At 37.2% G+C, this 24,851-nt stretch overlaps 1 protein-coding gene and 1 pseudogene across 6 annotated transcripts in view; one reads left to right on the top strand and one right to left on the bottom strand.

The window, feature by feature from the left end:
• The window catches only part of KTN1 (kinectin 1), a 118,618-nt gene that overhangs the window by 10,733 nt on the left and 83,034 nt on the right, over positions 1–24,851 (top strand). The window lies entirely within an intron of this gene.
• Positions 17,964–19,032, bottom strand: LOC309818153 (actin-related protein 2/3 complex subunit 1A-like; annotated as a pseudogene). Its single transcript has one exon. The product of its transcript is annotated as an actin-related protein 2/3 complex subunit 1A-like (transcript).

Genomic DNA, 24,851 nt, shown 5'->3' with positions numbered 1-24,851 from the left:
TGTCTGGCCCACTCTTCCTCTAGTTGCAAGCTAGGTTTATTCTGGGACAGTTAAAAGAAAAATGCAAGGTGGAAAGTGTTTCTAATGTGAAATCATGTACTGAGAAAGAGGGAGATAAGGATGTGTGTGTGTTTGTGCGTGTATGTGTGTGTGTGTGTGTGTGTGTGTGTGTATATAGAGAGAGAGAGAGAGAGAGCGAGAGAGCGAGAGCACACGCTCATGTTTAGAAGAGTATTGAATGAAATCTAAAAAAAATGACAGTTTGTTATGGGGGAGAGGAACACAGTGTAGAAGAGCACTACACTATGTTCTGAATTTTCCTTTTTCTTTAGACCTGACTTTGGAGCCATGTAAATGTTTTACATAATTATTAAAAAAATTTTTTAGATCTCTAAAAATTAAAAGTAAAACAAAATAAATGAATTTTACGTGTATTCACTTGGTGGATACCAGAGTGAAACTCCGCCAAGTGGCTTTAAAAGACAGTGACTTGACTCACTGATGATATTCCCCCTGAAATAGACCCTGGGAAGAGAGTGCAGGAAGGATGGCAAAGAAGAAAAACAAGTCTTGAACTATTATAATTTTGGTGGCAATGTATACATTGTATTTCAGTACTGTGTAATGTATGTATTGTGGGCTAATTGAAATGAGTGAATATATTGGTTTTGTTGAAAACAAACTTTTAGCATTATTTAAAGAAGATGTAGGTTTTTTTTTTAATACTTATGATGTGGAGCATTTTTTAAAGGCTTTATTGAATTTGTTACAATATTGCTTCTGTTTTATGTTTTGGTTTTTTGGCTACAAGGCATGTGGGATCTCAGCTCCCCGACTAGGGGTCAAACCCGCACCCCCTGCATTAGAAGGCGAAGGCTTAACCACTGGACTGCCAGGGAAATCCTCCTTTTTTTTTTTTTTTTTGCGTTACGCGGGCCTCTCTCACTGTTGGGGCCTCTCCTGTTGTGGACCACAGGCTCCGGACGCGCAGCCTCAGCGGCCATGGCTCACGGGCCCAGCCGCTCTGCGGCATGTGGGATCTTCCCGGACCAGGGCACGAGCCCGTGTCCCGTGCATCGGCAGGCAGACTCTCAACCACTGTGCCACCAGGGAAGCCCCAAAAACCCTATAGTACTAAATTTGAGTAGAAGCCTCTGTATGCACTCATGCAATAACTTAACTTATTGAAATGTATGCATTTTCTGGCCCTGTTGACTTAAAAGGCCTAGAAACAGTGACCAATTCAATAGCAGTCTTGATGCTCACATTGTGGTCTTTAAATACCTTTTCACAATAAAAGTAAACTAGTGCTCAGAATGGGCATTTTCCAAGTCTGAGGCAGGAAATGTAGGAGATGAGCCTGCATATATTAATTATCAATAGTACCACAAGCTCAGAGGCTTGCAGTGACACACATTTGCACCACCCCCTTAACTGGGTCCTCTGCTACAGGGTTTCACAAAACTGCTATTATGGTGTTGTCCATGGCAGGGGTCTCATCTGAAGTTCAGCTGGGGAAAGATCTGCTTCCAAGTTCATGTGCTTGTTGGCAGCATTCAGTTCCTTGGAGGGTGCCCAACTGAAAGCCTTAGTTTCTTGTTGGCTGTTGTCTGGGAGGCTGTTCTTAGGTCCTTGCCTCATGACCCTCTCCATAGGCAGCTTACAACATGGCAGCTGCTTTCTTCAAAGCCAGTAAGGGAGAGAAAGAGTGACCTAGTAACAGGGGTTACAGTCTTATGTAATATAATTATGTATATGTAATCATTTTTAACATTCTGTCACCTTTGTCATATTTTACTGATCAGAAGCAAGTCACAGGTCCCACTCATACTTAATGGAGGGGATTGTACAAAGGTGAGAATGCCAGGAGAGCAACTCGAGTTTCTTTTTTTTTTTTTCCCTAGAATGTCTTGTCAGAAAGCAATAGAGCAACTAAAAACTATGAAGGTAGTGTCAAAACAACCTAGGAGCCATCCTGAATAAGATCCCATTGGTCAAAAGGGGGACAATTTCATTATATGCAGATGATATGATACTATATATAGAAAACCCTGAAGACTCCACATAAACACTACTAGAACTGATAAACGAATTCAGCAAGGTAGCAGGATACAAGATTAACATACAGAAATTGGTTGTGTTTCTTTACACCAACAATGAAATATCAGAAAGAGAATGTAAAAAAAACAATGCTTTTAGATATCGCAGCCCCCAAAATAAAATACTTAGGAATAAGCCTCACCAAGGAGGTGAAAGACTTATATGCTGAGAACTGTAAAACATTAATAAAGGAAATTGAAGATGATGCAAAGAAATGGAAAGATACCCCATGCTCTTGGATTGGAAGAGTTAATATTTTTAAAATTGCCATACTACCCAAAGCAATCCACAGATTTAATGTGATCCCTATCAAATTACCCATGACCTTTTTCACAGAACTAGAACAAATAATTTTAAGATTCATATGGAACCATAAAAGACCAGAATTGCCAAAGCAATCCTGAAGAAAAAGAACAAATTGGGAGCCATAACCATCCCAGACTTCAGACAATACTACAAAGCATGGTACTGGCACAAAAACAGGCATATGGATCAATGGACAGGATAGAGAGCCCAGAAATAAACCCACACACCTACGATCAATTAATCTTCAACAAAGGAGGCAAGAATATACAATGGGAGGGGATTCCCTGGTGGTCCAGTGGTTAGAACTCCATGCTTCCACTGTAGGGGGTGCAGGTTTGATCCCTGGTTGGGGAACTAAGATCTCGCATGTTGCGCGGAGCAGCCAAAAAAAAAAAAGGAATATACAATGGGAAGAGGTCTCTCCAGCAAGTGGTGTTGGAAAAGTTGGACGGCCACATGTAGATCAAAGAAGTTATAACGTGCCCTCTCACCATACACAAAAATAAACCCAAAATGGCTTAAAGACTTAAACATAAGACATGATACCATAAAACTCCTAGAAGAGAACATAGACAAAACATTCTTTGACATAAATTGTACCAGTGTTTTCTTAGGTCAGTCTCCCAAGGCAATAGAAATAAAAGCCAAAATAAACAAATGGGACCTAATCAAACTTACAAGCTTTTGCACAGCAAAGGAAACCGTAAACAAAACAAAATGACAACCTACAGAATGGGAGAAAATGTTTGCAAATGATGCTACTGACAAGGGATTAATTTCCAAAATATACAAACAGCTCATACAACTTGACAACAAAAAAACAACCCAATCGAAAAATGGGCAGAAGACCTTAATAACATTTCTCCAAAGAAGAAATACAGATGACCCATAGGCACGTGAAAAGATGCTCAACATTGCTAGTTATTAGAGAAATGCAAATCAAAACTACAATGAGGTACCACCTCATGCCGGTCAGAATGGCCATCATTAAAAAATCTACAAATAACAAATGCTGGAGAGGGTAGGGAGAAAAGGGAAGCTTCCTACATTGTTGGTGGGAATGTAAGTTGGTGCAGCCACTATGGAAAACAATGGAAGTTCTGCAGAAAACTAAAAAAAGAATTACCATATGATCCAGCAGTCCCACTCCTGGGCAGATATTCAGACAAAACTATAATTCAAAAAGATACAAGATACACGTTCCCCTATGTTCATAGCAGCACTATGCACAGTAGCCAAGACGTGGAAACAACGTGAATGTCTATTGACAGATGAATGGATAAAGAATAAGTGGTACATACATACAATGGAATACTACTCAGCCATAAAAAGAAGTAAATGATGCCATTTGCAGCGACATGGATGCAACTAGAGATTATCATACTAAGTGAAGTAAGCCAAAAAGAAAGACAAATACCATATGATATCACTTATATGTGGAATCTAAAATATGACACAAATCAACCTATCTTGGGAACAGAAACAATCAGGGGCATGGAGAATAGACTGGTGGTTGCCAAGTGGGTGGGGGTAGGAGAGGGTTTGATTGGGAGTTTGGGATTAGCAGATGCAAACTGGTATATATAGAATGGATAAACAACAAGGTCCTGTATAGCACAGGGAGCTATATTCAATATCCTGTGGTAAACCATAATGGAAAAGAATATATATATGTGTGTAACTGAGTCACTTTGCTGTACAGCAGTAATAAACAACATTGTAATTCAACTGTGCTTCAATAAAAAATAAATTTAAAAAAGGGACAATTTGAACATCAGTAAAGAAAATAACTAATGAATTGAAACAAGTCAAGTATGTTTAATCCTTGAGTTCGTAATGATGCTAAAACTTAAAAAAATACTTTAGTTGCTCTTGGGCTAACTCATTATTTGACAGTTTTGATAGGTAAAGAAAAATAAGCATTTATCCTACTTTTCTTATATGAATTGGATCTCTGGGTGACCAAATAAGAGAAGTTTCTTTCTATAGATGTATTCTAATAAAGATTGATAAACTTTATTTATTATATATTTTTTGGCTGTGTTGGGTCTTCGTTGCTGCGCGCGGGCTTTCTCTAGTAGCTACTCTTCATTGTGCGCGGGCTTGTCATTGCGGTGGCTTTTCTTGTTGCGGAGCACAGGCTCTAGGCGTGCAGGCTTCAGTAGTTGTGGCACGTGGGCTCAGTAGTTGTGGCTCATGGGCTCTAGAGTGCAGGCTCAGTAGTTGTGGCGCATGGGCTTAGTTGCTCCACGGCATGTGGGATTTTCCTGGACTAGGGCTCGAACCTGTGTCCCTTGAATTGATAGGTGGATTCTTAACTACTGCGCCACCAGGGAAGTCTCAGTGATAGGCTTAGAATGTCACCATTTTGCATCTCCTAATGAATAATGTCTAGGCGAAGATCACCAATAGTTGGTAATATCACAAAAAGATATCCAGATACTAGATACATCGTTTTGGAAGTATGCCATGCTGTCTGTGCCTTAGTCTTGCCCTCAGGTTATAATCCTGAATCTGATCTAGCCTTTAAATTTAACTACCAATTTATAGGAAATAGAAGACAAAACAAAAACAAAACACCAAAAAAACTTGTTAATACTGTGGGGATGCCATCAACAAAATTCCTACTGAGAATCTTTACAGGACAACTGCCTGGTTTTTCCAACCCCAAATTCTAAGAATTGCAAGAAAGTGAATAATAAAAGATACAGGGATGATGAATGGAAGGAGACGAGATAAATACAGTAAGTCCTCTACATACGAACGAGTTCCATTCTGAGAGTGTGTTCACAAGTCTAATTTGTTCATAAGTCCAAGTTAGCCTAGGTACCCAATTAACACAATCAGCTATATAATACTGTACTCTAATAGGTTTATAATACTTTTCACACAAAAAATAAAACATTTTTAATCTTGTGGTACAGTACATTGAAAAGTACAGCGGTACAGTACAACAGCTGGCATAAAGGGGCTGGCATCGAGTGAACAGGCAAGAAGAGTTACTGACTGGAGGAGGGAGAGGAGGTGGGAGATGGTAGAGCTGAAGGATCGTCAGCAATAGGAGATGGAGGGCAAGCTGCAGTTTCACTCACGCCTGATGTTGATGGAACGCACGTTTGCATCTTTGAAAGCTCGCAACTCTTGAGTTTCGTATGTAGGGGACTTACTGTACATCAATCAATACAGAATAACTCAAAAAATATTTACACAGCAGTTGGGGAAATGGGAATACTGGCTTGATATTTGATATTAAGGGATTATTGTTAATTTTAAATGTGCTGTGAGCCTGGATTTTTGTCCTCTTTCCTTTCCAGGCTCAGAGCTCCTATAAAGCTATATAGCTATAGGTAATAGGTTTTCAGCCTGATTCTTTTTTTTTTAAAACTTTAAAAAAAAGTATTTATTTTTGGCTGCCTTGGGTCTTCGTTGCTGCATGCAGGCTTTCTCTAGTTGTAGTGAGCAGAGGCTTCTCTTCATTGCAGTGCGTGGGCTTCACATTGCAATGGCTTCTCTTGTTGTGGGGAATGGGCTCTGGGGTGCTTGGGCTTCCGTAGTTGTGGCTCACGGGCTCTAGAGCGCAGGCTCAGTAGCTGTGGTGCACGGGCTCAGTTGCTCTGCTGTGGCACGTGGGATCTTCCCGGACCAGGGATTGAACCTGTGTCCCTTGCATTCGCAGACATATTCTTAACCACTGTGCCACCAGGGAAGTACCCAGCCTGATTTTTTTTCATACATCTTCTTTCTCCCCCCACCCCACCACCCAAGCTGTGCAAATTCTATTCCCATACCCACCTCTTGGTGTCAAGCAGCAAACCTGGTTCTGTTCTGTTGCTGTTACCTGTGGGAGCTGAACTTCTCTGACCATTTGCCTGCTATAGTCAGTATCCAGCCATCTTTCCCATTCTTTATTCCCTGTGCTCCATTTTAGGTACTGTATGGTTTATTCTTTTGAATTTTTATTGTTTCTAGCGCAGGGATATATTTATTTTTGTTTTGGGTTCAACCATATCTTTTTGATAATCTTATTTTTCATCCATTGTTTTTTTTAATTGAAGTATAGTTGATTTATAATGTGTTAGTTTCTGGTGTACAGCAAAATGATTCAGTTATATACTTTTTTATATTTTTCAGTGTGGTTTATCACAGGATATTGAATATAGTTCCCTGTGCTATACAGTAGAACCTTGTTTTTTTTTTTATTGATGTATAGTTGATGTACAATAAGATATAATTTACAGGTATATAATATACTGATATACAGTTGTTGTTTTTTTTTCTCTCAATCCCTAACTCCCTAACTATCCCTCCCTGACACCCTTCCCCCCGGTAACCGTAAATTTGTTCTCTGAGTCTGTGAATCTGTTTCTGTTTTGTAAATAAGTTCATTTGTATCATTTTTTTTAGATTCCACATATAAGTGATATCATATGATTTCTCTTTCTCTGTATGACTTACTTCACTCAGTATGACAATCTCTAGGTCCATCCATGTTGCTGCAAATGGCATTATTTTAGTCTTTTTAATGGCTGAGTAATAGTCCATTGTATATGTGTACCACAACTTCTTTTCATTCCTCTGTTGATGGTCGTCCATGATTTTATGTGTTTGGATAGAAGCATCCTTATTGGAAGTCTTCATCTTTTCATTTCTACCTATTATAATCTTGTTTTTGAAGCGCAACTTAGTGTATCCTGAGTGCTCTTGTTTAGTGATCTGTTCCTTTGCTCAAATCTGCTCTCTTTTAACCTTTTTTTTTAAATTATTTTTTATTTCTATTTTTTTAATTTTGGTTATGCTGTGTGCCTTGTGGGATCTCAGTTCCCCCACCAGGGATTGAACCTGTGCCATTGTAGTGAAAGTGCTGAATCCTAACCACTAGACCACCAGGGAACTCCCTGCCCTCTTTTAATCTTGTTGGTTGTTTTTCAACTTTATAGATTGTTTGATTTTAGTATCAAACTAATTTGTTATGACTACAGTCAATTAAAATCCTAAAGCCTTGAAGTATGATTCTTGTTGCTGCTAGTTCATCTCACTCATCCTATGTTTCTTTAGTTTGTTTTGGAGTACAGGTATCCCTTGCTAGTCCAACTCAGGCTGGGTAATTTTTTTCTTTTTTGAGGTAGCACTGGTATCCCTTGCTGTCTGAACTCTTGTTGCTTATTGTTCCAAACTTGGGAATCAAATATATGTATCCTTTGTTTAATGACTTGAATTCATTCTTGAAAATTCTGCTAAGTGAAAAGCCATTACATGAAAACATATTTCCTTTAATTTTTTCCTACATATAAACTTAATTTTTTTAATTGAAGTATAGCTGATTTACAATGTTTCAGGTATATAGCAAAGTGATTCAGTTATATATATATGTATTATATATTTTTGTATATATAAATTTTAAGATTCTTTTCCATTATAGGTTATTACAAGATATTGAATATAGTTCTCTGTGTTATACAGTAGGTCTTCGTTATCTGTTTTTATTAGTAGTGTGTATCTGTCAAAGCATATTTTCATTCATTTTTAATGGGAAATTATGCTCTGTTTTATCTCAACCAATTTTTACACATAGGAAAATATTAATCTAGAAATGAAGATGAGTTTATACAAGCATAAGCAACACTTTGAAAGTAAATAAATATACTTGATCTTAAAATGTAATGTGATAGGGACTTCCCTGGTGGCTCAGTCGTTAAGAATCTGCCTGCCAATTCAGGAGACACGGGTTTGAGCCCTGGTCCGGGAAGATCCCACATGCCGCGGAGCAACTAAGCCCATGTGCCACAACTACTGAGACTGTGCTCTAGAGCCCATGAGCCACAACTACTGAGCCTGTGTGCTGCAGCTACTGAAGCCTGCATGCCTAGAGCCTGTGCTCCACAATAAGAGAAGCTACCGCGATGAGAAGCCTGTGCACTGCAATGAAGAGTAGCCCCCGCTCGCTGCAACTAGAGAAAGCTCACGTGTAGCAATGAAGACCCAATGCAGCCAAAAATAAATAAATTTGTTTTAAAAAAAATGTAATGTGATAAAATGAAGGGGTATTGTATTATACTTGCCAAAGGAGGAAGAGAAAACTTGGTTGTGGTGGTGGTTGATGAGGTGTAATTCTTTGGAAAGTCTATTCTTATTATACCATTTTTTTCACCAATTTCAACCTTTCTGGAGCTCAGGGTTATCTTACATTCAGTCTGCACTTAAAAGTCAAATTGTGGTACAGATAAGCACTTTTAGTGGAATAAAGGCCAAACACAAGTCCTTTAAGCAATGTGGAAATAGAATACAGGCAGAAAATACTGAAGAGTTGTAGGAGATGATAGCTTTGCATCCCTCTTGCTTGGCAGTATGTGCACAAAGCACGTGTTCTCAGTTCATCCAAATGTGTGCAGTACATCAATACATATGATGTGTTCCAACTGGATACCATTGTATTGATTAAATTGTTGAGTGTACCTTTAGCTGAAATTATAATGTTGAAATTTTTATTCTTCATAGAATATTTATTTTATGTGTATTTTAGGCGAATAATAACTAATGTTTATAGTAGTAGTTTGAAAAGTAGTACTTTTCAAGAGTCATTTGATGAAAACCAGTTAACTGAACGATTATATGAGGTAGGTCTGTAGATTGTAATAACATGGTATCCCTCCTTATCTGAGATAGCTATTGGAATTCCTGCTGTTCCAGCTAGGGAACTGAAAGAGTTTGGTAGCAAAGGATAAATAAAAATCTTATTTTATGAAACATTTTTAGTTGGTTTGTCCTTTGTTCTCCTATTCTGAGTTCAGCACATCTTTGTAAACTGGCAAGCTTGTCGTATTATCAGGGTAAGGGATGGATTAAAATGTGACTAAGGTCAGGCAAAGAACAGAGTCTGATACATAATAATCCTCTTTCTAAACTATTAATTGGCAACTTTGGGATATGATTATTTAACCTATTAAATATTCTCTAATTTCTACTACTCTTTGGTCATGTTTTAGTACTTACCTATCTTGTTTCCAAGGATAGCTTGTATACATTATCAAGTGTTTTGTCAAAATCACACATTCTAATTTTTCCTAATTTAGTAAACCTTTTATTAAAAAAAAGACATTGAAATGACTTGTTTATAGTGAATGACTTTCGATGCTCCTAAATTTTTTAGTTAGTGACATTGTCTGAATTTACACACAGTGAGTTCACCTATTTTAATTCGATTGCTTTCTGCTGTTTTTAGTATATGATAGCTTTTACTTTTACTTTTTTTTTTTTTCCCCTTAACCTTTTCAGGCATCTTCTAATAGTGGGGAAAGCAGAAGTCTTTCGGGGATCTTGAAATGTAGGATCCTGGCAGCTGTGTACTGTCTGTTGAAGGCAGTACTGTATCTATCTTTGCATGGCTTTTGAGGTTGTATAAATATGGTTTCTAAGCACAGTGTTCAGAGCAAGATGGCTGTAGGATAAGGACCTCTACTTGTGACTGTATTTCATTTTTTTCTAGCTTTATTGAGGTATAATTGACATAACATTGTGTAAGTTTATTAGCTTTGAAGTTTATAATACATTATTGTTGACTGTAATCACTGCTGTGCATTAGATCTCCAGGACTTTTTAATGTACTAGTTGTAAGTTTGTACCCTCAAAAAAAAACTCCCCAAAGCCCCAGGTAACCACCACTCTTCTCTGTTACTATGAATTCAAGATTCCACATGTGATATCATACAGTATTTGTCTTTCTTTGTCTTATTTAGCATAATGCTCTCAAAGTCTGTCCATGATATTGCAAATGGCAGGATTTTCTTCTTTCTCATGGCCAAATAATATTCCATCGTATATATGTATCACACTTTTAAAATCTATTTATCTGTTAGTGAACTCTTAGGTTGTTTCCATGTCTTGGCTGTTGTAAATAATGCTGCAGTGAACATGGATATCATGTTGAAGATATCTCTTTGAGATACTGATTTCATTTCCACTGCATATTTACCCAGTGGAATTGGGTTTGCTGGATTATGTGGTAGTTCTATTTTTAATTTTTTGAGGAACCTCCATACTGTTTTCCACAGTGACTGCACCAATTTACATTCCCACCAGTGGTACACAGAGGTTTTCTTTTCTCCATATCCTTGCCAGCACTTGTTATCTCTTGTCTTTTTGATGATAGCCATTCTAACAGGTGTAAGGCGATATCTTATTGTAGTTTTGACCTTTGCATTTTCCCCATGATCAGTGATATTGAGCACCTTTTCATGTACTTGTTGGCCATTTGTATACCTTCTTTGGAAAAATGTCTATTCGGGTCCTTTGCCCATTTTAAAAAAATATATATTTTTTGGCTTTTGAGTTGTATGAATTTCTTATATATTTTAGATATTAATCCTTTATCTGGCATATGGTTTGCAAATATTTTCTTCCATTCTGTAGATTGCGTTTTCATTTTGTTGATCATTTCTTTGCTGTGTAGAAGCTTTTTAGTTTGATGTAGTCCCACTCGTCTATTTTTGTTTTTGTTGCATATGCTTTTGGTGTCATACACCGAAAAATCACTGCCAAGGCCAATGTCAAGGAGCTTTTTCCCAGTGTTTTCTTCTAGGAGGTTTATGGTTTCAGGCCTTAACATTTATGTCTTTAATCCGTTGTGAGTTAATTTTTGAGTGTTGTAAGATAGGGGTCCAGTTTCATTCTTTTGTGTGTGAATATTCAGTTTTCCCAGCACCATTTATTAAAGAGACAATCTTTTCCCCATTGTGTATTCTTGGCTCCCATGTCAAATATTAGTTCACTGTATATGAGTGGATTTATTTCTGGGTTCTTGATTCTGTTCCATTGGTTTGTCTGTTTCTATGCCACTACCATACTGTTTTTTTTTTTTTTGCGTTATGTGGGCCTCTCACTGTCGTGGCCTCTCTCGTTGTGGAGCACAGGCTCCGGACATGCTGGCTCAGCGGCCATGGCTTATGGGCCTAGCCGCTCTGCGGCATGTGGGATCTTCCTGGACCAGGGCACGAACCCGTGTCCCCTGCATCGGCAGGTGGACTCTCAACCACTGCGCCACCAGGGAAACCCTACCATACTGTTTTGATTACTGTATCTTTGTAGTATAATTTGAAATAAAGTGTGATTTATTTCAGCTATTTTCTTTCTCCAGTTTGCTTTGGCTGTTTGGAGTCTTTTGTGGTTCCATATGAATTTTAGGATTGTTTTTCTTTTTCTGTAAAAAATGCTGTTGGAATTGTGATAGGGATTGCACTGAATCTGTAGCTGTATGACTTTGGGTAGTATGGACATTTTACAGTATTAAAATTCTTTGGTACATGAACACACTATTCTTTTGACACAATATCTTTCCATTTATTTGTATCATTTTCAGTTTCTTTCGTTATTGTCTTACAGTTTTCAGTGTGCAGATTTTTCACCTCCTTGGTTGCATTTATTCCTAAGTATTGTTTTTGGTGCTATATTTTAGGTTTCTAATAACTGATCACCTTTGAACCTCTTCAGTTATATTTCTGTTGTTTGAAAGGGAGTCTTGGCAATCACAAATTTTGAAGGCTTACTGTATTTCAATTTTGTAACTAGGTAATTTATAAACCAACTTTAAGAATGTGGGAATTCATTTGGTGAAATTCTAGAGATGAGAGTTTTTCTTGGGTATTGTTCTTAGATTAACTTCTCTCACTGTTTTTTGCTTTGGTTGCTTATTGGGAACAATATCAAGAATGGAACCAACAACCAAAAAAAAATTTTTTTTTTGGTGGGGGCTGCTGTTGTAGGTTTAAATGTTAAAATACAAAGTATGTACTTATTTCCAATTAATGGTAATTTTATCAGGACTTTTTGATTTTTATTTTTCTGTTATATACTTCTTTTGCAGCTTCAAGAATATTATAATGAAGTCCATATTATGATAAAAAGTCCCTGATTTTATGTCTCACAGTACTGGTGGACACAAATGGGATTGATGTAAACTATATTTATGAAGGTTATTTTGAAAGAAAATCCATAATCATAAGGACTACCTGTATAAAGCTATTTATGTTAATGAAGTAAACTTTTTTTTCTTCCCAGATTCATGCTGGTTGTGTTTTAGCCAGTTAAAATCTGACAGTGCTATGTGTTGAGCACTGACTGTGTTGGGCTTGCAGGTATTTGGGAGAGAACATACAGATCGGTAGGAGAGTCATTGATTTGGCATGTTAAATTTCAGTAGTATAAAGCAAACCTTGTATAACAAGTAAGTAAAAATCTTTAGTGAATTTTTTTTAAACCATAATTTTCAAGGTACAATTTCACTAGAAGTTGTGTACATAAGATTGTGAGTATAAAAGCAAGTGCTGCTTGATTTCAGTGAATGGGGATGGGAAAATTTCTTACTATTTTAAGATTCTTTAACTTCACCATGGGTTAATAATTTATTAACAGAGGTAATGTTTCAGAAAAAAATAGGAAAATGAAAATATATAAGTAGTTTCCTACCTTATTTTACTATCCTTATTTGTATATGCTTTCATTTTGAATATGTATAAGATTTTGCTGTTGATTCACAATTTTGTTCTTTGTGTGGACTTTGTGTCTCTTTGCTTTCTTTTAAATAACAGGAGCTTGTGGAATACTGTTAAAGTAAAAACTGAAATTTAGACTGTAGAAGTGTAGAACTTGAAATGTAAACTTCAGAATAGATTGTATAGTCTTAGAAAAGATAATCAGGATTTTACTGTTATTTAATTAGTGTACTTGATTGTAAAATGCTGTGGAGTTTTGTCCTAATTTTATATGATTTTATACTTGGAAGCTCTGAACACTGTAATTGAGGGACCAGAGAGAAAATTTTTTTTTTTAACTTTTTTTCTTTTTAATGAAAACACCTGACTTTGTAGGAGAGCACTATTTCTTGTCTCATTGTATTTATTTATTTATTTATTTATTTATTTATTTATTTATTTATGGCTGTATGCGGACCTCTCACTGTTGTGGCCTCTCCCATTGCAGAGCACAGGCTCCGGACGCCGTGGCCATGGCTCACAGACCCAGCCGCTCTGCGGCATGTGGGATCTTCCCAGACCGGGGCATGAACCCGTGTCCCCTGCATCGGCAGGCGGACTCTCAACCACTGCGCCACCAGGGAAGCCCAGAAAATTTTTTACTAGCACTTTTCCCCTTGGCTTCCTGAAAAGCTTATTAAGAAAAAGGTTAGATGTGATCCCTAATGAAAGAATTTGGTAATATTCTCAATTGTATTCTGGTAGGAAGAAGTATTGCTCATTTACAGAAACTACATGCTAGATTATTAAATTTTAGATTAAGTATTTATAATTGTTTGCTAAATTAAATTTGTTACACATAGCTGATAGACTTTATTGCTTCTGAAAAGTGAATATTCCAGTGTTTTGCTGGATCTGGAATTCTGTGGTAGTGGTCATTGTTTTTATGGAGATTTTATTCCATTATCCTTTGGCTTCTATTGCTGAGTAATATATGTCTAATTTTATTCTCTTATAGGTAATTTTTCTATGTTGCTTTTAAGACCTACTTTGCATCTTTTGAGTTATATAATTTTCCTACACATATATTTAGGTTTGTTTCTTTTTATTTATGCTCTCCAGATTTTGTTGCCTTTCTGGAATTGATTTATATCTTTTCAGCAGTTTTTGAAAATTCTTTGCCATTTTGTCATCAGATATTACCTTTCTTGATTCTTTTCTCTCCTTGAATTCCCATTTGACTTATTGGACCTTCTCATTCTTTCCTTCATGTCTATTAGTTTTTCTTTCATGTTTTCCCTAATGTATTCCTTTGTGCTGCATTGCCAGTTTTTATAAGCTCTGTCTTTCTGTTTGATAATTCTTCAGCTGTGTATAATTATCAGTTCATTTAGTTTTTAATGTCTGCATGTCTGTGTATGCACATATGTTTGTGGATGCTTATACACAATTTACAGTTTCTTTAATTTTTACCTTCTGGTCTTTTATATGAGTGTTTTATTTTTTTTCCCATATGTATGATTTAATTTATGCTTCTAATAGCTGAAAAAATTATTTTTTATAGTCCTCCACATTATTCTATTTGGAATTCTTGGGGATATAATCCCTGTTTGTATCTTTGATTTTCTTCTCTTTTTATTGTAAGTTCACCTTCAACAGGAGGGTATCTGAAAATACTGTACTGTTCAGGCCAGACTGGGTAGAAGGATTTTTTTTCCAGAGGCTTTCATGGCCTTGGAGCCATTTTTGTGTTCATATTTTTGGTAGAAACATTGGGGGTGTTCTGGACTGGCAGAGACTGTAGATGTGAATTTAAGAATCTATGGTTATAAATTTTTTTTTTTAAGGGTCAACAATCAGTATTTATTTGGAGATGTCACTTGCAAACTGTTTTACATCGATCTCTTTTTAAAAAATTTTCTGGTTGTATTTTATTTTAATTTGTTTATTTTTAAATTTGATTTTTTAAAATTGAAGTATAGTTGATTTACAGTGATTCAGGTGTACAGCAAAGTGATCCAGTTATGCATATATATACACACATACAATTTTTCATATTCTTTTCAGTTTTACTTTATTACAAAATATCAAATATAGTTTCCTATGCTATACAGTAGCACTGTGTTGTTTATCCATTCCATATATAATAGTTTGCATCTGCTAATCTCAATCTCCCAGTCCATCCCTCCCCTGTACCCTCCTCTCCCTTGGTAACCACAAGTCTGTTCTCTGTGTCCGCGATTCTTTTTCTGTTTCGTAGATAAGTTGCTTTGTGTCATGTTTTAGATTCCACATATAAATGATATCATATGGTATTTGTCTTTCTCTGTCTGACTTAATTCACTTAGTATGAGAATCTCTGGGTCCATCCATGTTGCTGCAAATGACATTATTTCATTCTTTTTTATGGCCGAGTAGTATTCCATTGTATATATATACCGCATCTTCTTTATCCGTTCATCTGTTGATGGACAGTTAGGTTGTTCCCATGTCTTGGCTATTGTAAATAGTGCTATTAACGTTGGGGTTCATGTATCTTTTTGAATTATAGTTTTCTCTGAATATATGCCCAAGAGTGGGACTGTAGGCTCATGTGGCAACTCTATTTTTAGTTTTTCATTTCTGATTTTATTGATTTGGGCCCTCTCCCTTTTTTTCGTGACGAGTCTGGTTAAAAGTTTAATAATTTTGTTTATCTTTTCAAAGAACCAGCTTTTACTTTCATTGATCTTTTCTATTTTTTTAAGTCTATTTCATTTATTTCTGTTCTGATCTTCAGTTTCTTTCCTTCTACTAACTTTAGCTTTGTTTGTTCCTCTTTCTCTAGTTGGTTTAGGCTTAATGTTAGGTTGTTTATTTGAGAATTTTCTTCTTTCCCGAGGTAAGCTTTGTTGCTACATACTTCCTGCTTAGAACTGCCTTTGCTACATCTCATAGGTTTTGGACTGTTGTGTTTTCATTTTCATTTGTCTCCAGGTATTTTTTTAATTTCCTCTTTGATTTCTTCAGTGATCCATTGGTTGTTTAGTAGCATATTGTTGAGCCTCTGCGTGTTTGTGTTTTTTGCAGTGTTTTTCTTGTACTTGATTTCTAGTCTCATAGCATTGTGGTCAGAAAAGATGCTTGATATGGCTTCAGTTTTCTTAAATTTACCAAGACTTGTTTTGTGGGCTACCACGTGGTCTGTCCTGGAGAATGTTCCATGTGTGCTTGAAAAGGATGTGTATTCTGCTGCTTTCGGGTGGAATGCTCTATAAATATCAACTAAGTCCATTTGACCTAATGTGTTATTTAAGGCCTGTGTTTCCTTATTGATTTTCTGTCTGGATGATCTGTCCATTGATATGAGTGGGGTGTTAAAAGTCCCCTACTCTTGCTGTGTTACTGTTTATTTCTCCTTTTATGTCTGTTAATATTTGCCTTATATATTGAGGTGCTCCTGTGTTGGGTGCATATATATTTACAAATGTTGTATCGTCTTAGATTGATTCCTTGATCATTATGTAGTGTTCTTCTCTGTCTCTTGCAATAGTTTTTATTTTAAAGTCTGTTTTGTCTCGTGTAAGTATTGGTACTCTGGCTTTCTTTTGATTTCCATTTGTGTGTAATATCTTTCTCCATCCCCTCAGTTTTAGTCTGATTGTGTCTCTGGATCTGAAGTGAGTCTCTTGTAGGCAGCAGATATATATAGGTCTTGATTTTGTATGCATGCAGCCAGTTTGTGTCTTTTGGTTGGAGCATTTAGTCTGTTTACATTTAAGGTAGTTATTGACATGTATGTTCTTACTGCTGTTTTGTTAATTGTTTTGGATTATGTTTTTGTAGGTCTTTTTCCCCCTCCTCTTTTGTTCTCTTGTGTTGTGATTTGATAACTATCTTTCATGTTATGTTTGGATTCCTTTTCCTTTTTTGTGTGTATATCTATTGTAGATTTTTGATTTGTAGCTAACCATGAGGTTTTTGTATAACAGTGTATGTGTATATGTGTATGTGTATATATATATGTATATATATATGTGACTGTTTTATGTTGCTGATCTCTTAATTTTAAATGCATTTAAAATACCCTGCATTTGTACTCTCTCCCTCCAGTGATTACTGTTTTTGATAACATAGTTTACATCTAATTGTTTTGTGTATCCATTAACTGCTTATGTGGATATAGATGATTTTACTACTTCAGTCTTTTAATTAAACCTCCTTACTGGCATTGTGTATGGATGATTTCCTACCTTTATGTTTGCCTTTACCGGTGAGCTTTTTCATTCTATAATTTTCTTGTTTCTTGTTGTGGCCTTTTCTTTTTTGCCCAGAGAAGTTCCTTTAACATTTTTTGGAAAGTGGGTTTGGTGGTGCTGACTTTTTTTAGCTTTTGCTTGTCTGGAAAGCTTTTGATTTCTCCGTCAAATCTGAACGAGAGCCTTGCTGGGCAGACTATTCTTGGTTGTAGGTTTTTCCCTTTTGTCACTTTAAGTATATCATGCCACTCTTTTCTGGACTGCAGAGCTTCTACTGAAAAATCAGCTGATAGCCTTATGGGAGTTCCCTTGTATGTTATTTGTTGCTTTTCCCGTATAGCTTTAGTATTCTCTGTTTATCTTTGATCTTTGTCATTTTGATTACAGTCTGCCTTGGTGTGTTCCTCTTTGGGTTAATACTGTACTGTATGTGTATTTATTGGATATCTTTTCTCCCCCTAGGAATCTTCTAAACGTGTCCTTTAACCTTTCTCTCTCAGGTTCATCTTTTTTTTTTTCCCACGTTCAGTACTTTAATTTTTTAGCAGACAATTTACATACCACCCCCACCCCTTCCTTTAAGTTAGTGTGACAGTTTTCCATAATCTGCTTAAAGAGAAGCTTTGGTCAAGAATAGAATGAAAGAGCAAAACAAAAAAGAAAACCCAAATCACTGCTGCTTTTAAAAAACCAACACTTTCACCAATTATCCTCAAACAAAACACACAACAAGGTTTGCGCCATATGTGTCTTCAGTATTTCCTGGCGGCTGGCTCTTCTCCCCATCATGCGAATGGCGGAGCTGCCCAGTGCAGCCTGTCCATCCTTGTGCTGGATTTGGGAGGCTCGCTCAGCTTCACATTATCTGAAGGCCCTGGACAGAAGACTCTAAGGTCTTGAAATGCCAAATGGTCATGGCTCTGTCGATGCCAGTAGTGCAAAATTTGCGACAATCTTACTTGTCCACTTCATAAATAGACACTTGAGTGATGCTGCTCTGGTGCAGCATCCCCAGGGCCTTGTTGTGGTTCTCAGTTGTGGCCCGCTTGTCCATGTTGCGGAAGTGCTCCATGGCCGACATGTTGTGCTGGATGCGCTGTTTTGGGATGTCTAGCTTGGAGACGAAGGTCAAGCAGCCACAGTCGTTGCATCTAAAGAGCATGGGGCAGCAGTCATGGCCAGCAGCCATGATGCTGTTCTCCGAGATGAAGGACACACTCAGGAGGGGCAGGAACTCTGTCTTCAGAGTTGAGACCTGCACACTTTTTGAGGCATCGGCAACGGACACTGTGTTGTGGCTGACCCAGGCCAGGTGGCTCCTGCTGGCGGAGAAGTTGACCCCATGCACCCAGCTGCCAGTGCCACTGCCACCAAACGCTGACATCAGCTGACCAAAAGGCATCTTGCTGCCCCAGGGTGTACTGGCTGGCTTCTCATCCACTTCTTTAATGTAGGCAGAAAACACTCTGCATTTGAAATCACAGGATCCTCCTGCCAGCAAGACATTGTTGGGATGCCAGTCCAAGCTGAGAACTGTGGAGCGAATGGGTTTTTTAATGTGCTTGCTTATTCGCCAGTCATTTTTGGACTCGAAGTAACAAACAGAAATGAGTCACGCTCCACTGCCCACAACAAATTTGTTCTGTAGTGGGGACCACTTGACAGAAGTGGCTGCATTGTTAATTCTCAGGATCACCAGGGTTGGCTTCCAGATACCATCTTTCTGACTCCAGACGTAGGCGTTGCGGTCAGCCCCTCAAGTGACCATGAGGTCACTCTTGGGAGCGCAGTCGATACCTGTGATGTGTCCATTGTGCTGCTTGAGTTCATGAATTTTCACCCACTGGCTCCCAACTTCTTATAGATGTGGACTTCATGGTTATTGGGGCTAAGGGCAATCTGGGTATGATACCAGTTCCAGGCATGACGGGTAATTGGCTCTAGTAAAAATTGATGCAGGGATATTATTCTTAGTGTTTTCAAAGGACAGAAAGCTGGGGGTTGGGGCCATCTGGACGGGCTCGGAGCGTGGAATTCGTGGACTCTGGTCAGTTGATGCGAACAGGCTCTGGCCAGGTTCATCTTTTTCTCACATTTCGGGTGATGTTTGTAAGTTAAGCCTACCAGACCTTTGTCTTTTTTGAGTTAGTCACTTATTTCTTCCCATAAAGTCTTTACAATGTTTTCTAGTCAGATTTTCCAGTTTTTTCCTTTATGGCTCTGGGTTTTACATGAGACATAGAAAAAGCCTTTTACAAAACAAAATTATTTTAGATTGAAAGAAATACACTTGTTTTCTAGTTTTTTCATGGTTTAACTTTTTAACCTTTAAAACTTTGATCCATATATAATTGAGGTAGGGGCTGAATTTTCCCCTGAAATGGCTGTCATTTGTGCTGATACTATTTATTAAATAATCCATAGATTTACTTACTGATTTGAAATAGCTCTCTGATTATATACTAAATTTTTCACATGTATTTTGGGCTTTTTATGTTGCATTTATTTGACAGTTCTTGGGCAAGATGTAAAGATTCTTGTTTTATAGTGAAGCTTTTCCAATAGCTCCCTTAGAGTTTTTTTGGGTAGCATTTGACGATTTTGGCTTGTCATTTACATTTCCTGTTTAGTTTGTGAAATGATCTTAAGTATTATGTGTTTTTTAGGAATAGGCAAGAATAAATATAACATTTTATTATTTTAGTACTTTCATTGTTGAGTGACCTACGGTGATGTACTTATGAGTTATTTCATCAGTCTATTATGTTCAACTTTTAACACCCTAGCAAAACTTTCCTAAAGGATGATAGGGTTTGAAGTAGGTTTTTTGTTTGTTGATAAATTTAACTGGTACCATACATTACTAGGACTGCCTTGTTGTAGTGGGATTGGACATAGATGAGGAGGCTAGGGCACTTAGAGGGCCTCAAGGAGAAGTTACAGGAGGAAAAGATTTTGGATCACAACTATGAAGAATATTCTAATGTTTTTGTGAAAGGAGCTTATGGGAGGTGCTGATTCCTCATAAGCATAGGCTCACTGACCATTCAGCTGGGTCCAGTGTTTTAATTAGATGGCCCTTTCCAACTCAGAGGCCTTGTGAAAAAGTAAAGGTAGGTCAAGACTAGATTTTAGGGGAAGGCAGTCTTGTATATACGGTATAGCTGTTTTACAATTACATCATTGGTGTGAACTTCATGTTTTAATGTTAATTTTTGAAGTGTTAATTTTTGAACAATTTTGACGATTTATCTTCACCTTTGGAAACTTTTACATATTGATTTGAAATACTGATTATTTAAATGTATTATTAAATTTTTGGTATTAAAGTTTTTAATTTGTCTAATTAAGTTATCATAAATTAGCTTTCTTTACAGAATAAACTTTTAACTAGGTTATCTCCTGTGGGTATGTTTTTTTAAATTTATTTATTCATTTAATTTAATTTTTTAAAAATTTACTTATTGATTTGTTTATTTTTGGCTGCATTGGGTCTTTGTTGCTGCCTGCAGGCTTTTCTCTAGTTGTGGCGAGTGGGGGCTACTCTTCGTTGTGGTGTGTGGGCTTCTCATTGCAGTGGCTTCTTGTTGCGGAGCACGGGCTCTAGGTGCACGGGCTTCAGTAGTTGTGGCTCACGGGCTCTAGAGTGCAGGCTCAGTAATTGTGGCGCACGGGTTTATTTGCTCCATGACATGTGGAATCTTCCCGGACCAGGGCTCGAGCCCCTGTCCCCTGCATTGGCAGGCGGATTCTTAACCACTGCTCCACCAGGGAAGTCCTGTGGATATGTTTTTAAATGAGCAGTGTCTTTTCCTGGGAAAATGGACTAGTTGGGGCTTGATGGGTAAGCAAAAGTCTGAAAGATATTGGTATAACTCTCAGCAGCTACCAGCTACACAGATACTTTTCATTTTCTTGGAGAAGCTGTTCAAACTGATTTATCTAGTCTTGTATTAAAGGAAAAAAAGGAAGTTTGGTTAAAAAAAAAAAGAAATAGAAGTTTCACGTGTTGTGACATGATAACTAATGGAGAAGTGAAATTTTATTATTCATCTCTGGTATTAGTTGGATTTGTTTCAGACTGGGGTAGCAGTTCTCTAGAATGGGTATTGCTGAAATAACTTAAATGGTATGTTAATAAGGTGTGAGTCATAGAAACAAGTACGTGTTGCAGTTTACAAGGAGAAATTGCACCTCAGCTTTAAGATTTCAGTGTAATCTGTAAAGTTAATTTTAGAAAAGCTGTTGTAAATGGACCTCCCATGTCAGGCGACTCAGTGTTTTGATTTGCTAGATTATCTTATCTTTTGGTTGCTTTGAATGTTTTTCTTCTTACCTTAAAAGATAATTTTATAATTGTATTGTGGGCTCTGGGGACATTATACTTTTGGTGTAGAGAATGGAAATTTAGGTAAGTTTTTATATTTTGATGGCTATTTCAGTAAATGATTAATAATTTGTTTTTCTCATTGGTGTCTTTTTCTTATTTATTTGTAGAATCAAGTATTTAAAAACTTACTGTAGACTTAATACACACGTAAACTTTTAAACATATATAGCTGTACAATATAAGGTGAATCTACTTTTTCTGTGTGTTTTTGTTCCAAGTACTTTATACATTTTCTTAAGTTTAAAATTTTAATCTGTCTGGATATCTGTTTGATCTGAACGATCAGATAAATTGATTTTTAAATTTTTAAAAATCAATTTGAATCTATTTTAGGTTTTGAGTTCCATTATTTTCTGTTCTTTTATCTTTTATCACACTGCAGTATATTGCTACTTTCCTATAATTGTTACACAATTATCTCCTATCTCATAGAATGCTATGAATGTGTACATAGAGAATAAATGCTCTAGGATTTTAGGAGGAAGAGAAATATCTGTAGGCAAGGTACTTGAGCTGGAAGAGTAGACCTCATTGAGGCTCAGGTTTGGTTTTTATGCTCTGTTTTATTGATACTATGTACTTCCTCAGGTGGGTCATAAATTCATTTATAGTCAGTGAATCTATTTGTGCAACACTGCTAAGCACCCTGTATTCTCTCCAAAGTTTTAAATTTAAGTGGAGAATCAAAATGAACAAAATTTATAAGTAAAAAATAACAATGTAATAATTATAATGTGTTTTATAGGACCACCAGCGCCACCCTTTCCACCCTTACTCAGAACTAAACTTTGTTTCCCATTTCATTAAGAAAATAGTAGCATTAGGAGGATAATTTTTACAGACTTCTACACTGTATCTACCTCCTTGCCTATGTTTCCGTCTAAGGCTAGTCTCTTCAGAATTTGTACACCAAATTCTTTTCCTCTTGCCATTTGAGAACATTGTCCCTCACCCCTCACTCTCTTGCATCATCAGTCTTTCTGCTTCTGCCAGATCATTTTTATCAGCATATTAACATGCTGTTATTTCTCCTGTCTTTAAAAACTTTAAAAACCAAAGTCCCAACCTCATATTCCCCTCCAGCTTCCATTGCATTTCTTTTATTACTTCAGAGGAAGTCTTCTCGAAAGAGTTGTTCACACCTGCTGGAGTTCTCACTTTTGACTTCATTTCAGTCAGGTTTTGATCACTACCACTCTACTGCTTTGGTCAGTCACCACTAATGTCTCTGTTGCTAAAATCCAATAGTCAATTTCTATCAATAGTTTTTACTGTACTTTATTTACTAACACCATTTGACAAAGTTGATTAATCTCTCTTTCTTAATATAATTTATTCATTTAGCAACCAGGGTGACATTTCTCCTAATTTTCTTTCTACTTCTCCTTCGCTGTTTCCTTTGCAAGTTCCTCTTCATCTTCCTGTTGTTGAATTGTCCAGGGGCTCTGTCTTGAGATCTGGGCTCTGTTTATACCCATTCCCTTGGTGATTTTATCCAAGCTTATGGCTTTAAATATAATTTATATGCTGAGTATGACTAAATTTATATTTTTAGCATGTATTCCTCACCTGCCTAAGCACTCTTTGTTTAGCTGTCTGCTGGATATCTCCACCTGTCTAAAACCTAACTCCTGGTCTTTAACCCCAACCATGTCCTTTCCACACTTCCCCCATCTCAGTAAAGGGCAAGTCTTATTTTTGGCTTAGTCTGAAAGCTTTGGAGTTGTCTTTGTCTTTGCTTGTTCTCTCACACCCCATTTTCCAGTCCTCAGCAAATCATCTTTTCACTACCCTCATAGTGTACTCAGAATTTGACTACTTTTTACTACCCCTCTTGCTACCTGCTTGCTCTGATCATCTGTTGCCTAGATTACTTCAGTTAGTTGTCTCTTAAGTTTTCCCTGCTGTCACCTTCTCCCTATACCCTTTTTCTACTCAAAACCCTCTGTTGGTTTCCCATATTACTCAGAGTACAAGCCACAGCCCTTCCATTTGCCTGTAAAAAACTACATGATTTGTCCACTGCGCCCTGCCCCCTTCAAATGATCTCTTTAACCTCATCTTCTACTACTATTCCTCTTGTTCATTATACTTGAACCACATTGTCTTTATTGTTCTTGGTCAAATGTGTCAGGTTGTGTTCTGTCTCATATACTGTATATTAACTGCTGGACTGTCTTCCTTTTAGTAGAATGTTAGCCCTATAAGGGCAGGCATTGTGGCCTTTTGTACTGTTGTTTATTCAGAATGCCCTGGAAAACAAGGTTGACGTATACTAATTGGTGCTAAATAACTATACAAAGTGAATTAATAGACTGTTGTGGAAGATGGTAGTTGAAAAGATATTTTCATAGGTGTGATTTGGGCTGTGTTTTGAAGGATAAGTGAAGATTTGATACAAAGGACAAGGCAAAGGTTTCTAGATTTGATACTAGGGAGGAGGGGAAATTGGACTTTTTAGAGAGTTTTTCCTTTTTGTTCCCCAATTTAGAACCTGTAGTACCTTCTTAGTGCTGATTTTGTCTACTCAGTTGACTGCTGATATTCTGTAGCTGGTTGTAGTTTATATTTCCTCAAAATCATATCTAAAACTCCCAGACAAAAACCTATTCCTTGTCTTGAACTTGACATGTGATTTCATAATTTACAGATTTCGGCCAAGCTAGAAACATAGGAGTTAGTTGTCTTAGACTCCTTCCTCACTTTCACCATGCTCTTTTTTTTTTTTCTTGGGTCGCGCCAAGTGGCATGTGGGATCATCTTTGTTGCCTGACCAGGGGTTGAACCTGTGCCCCCTGCATTGGAAGCACAGCGTCTTAACCACTGGACTGTTAGGGAAGTCCTTCACCATGCTCTAATAGTTGCCTCGTCCTCTATCTGCATTGACTTAATTCACTCTCACTTTAGCCTATTGAAATAGTTATTTTAATTGGTGTCCTTGCACCTGTGTTAACCTATCCATTGGATTTTAAATTTTGATGCTAATTTTTATTTGTAGAAGTCCTAATTGATTCGTATCTACCCAGTTACTTTTTTTTTTTTTTTTTTTTTTTTGCGGTTCGCGGGCCTCTCACTGTTGTGGCCTCTTCCGTTGCGGAGCGCAGGCTCAGCGGCCATGGCTCACGGGCCCAGCCGCTCCACGGCATGTAGGATCTTCCCGGACCAGGGCACGAACCCGTGTCCCCTGCATCGGCAGGCGGACTCTCAACCACTGTGCCACCAGGGAAGCCCAGCCCAGTTACTTTTGATAGTTTCTGTTCTTTGCTCATTTTTCCAGTTACCTCTTCTTTATGTGTGTAGGTTATAATCTATATCTATTAATTCCAGTATCTTGAATCTTTAGGGATGTGATTC

This window comes from Grampus griseus (assembly GCF_964374135.1).
Source record: "Grampus griseus genome assembly, chromosome: 2".
NCBI classification, from domain to species: domain Eukaryota; kingdom Metazoa; phylum Chordata; class Mammalia; order Artiodactyla; family Delphinidae; genus Grampus; species Grampus griseus.
The sequence above is the reverse complement of the archived record's forward strand: the minus strand, read 5'-3'. Positions and strand labels throughout refer to the sequence as shown.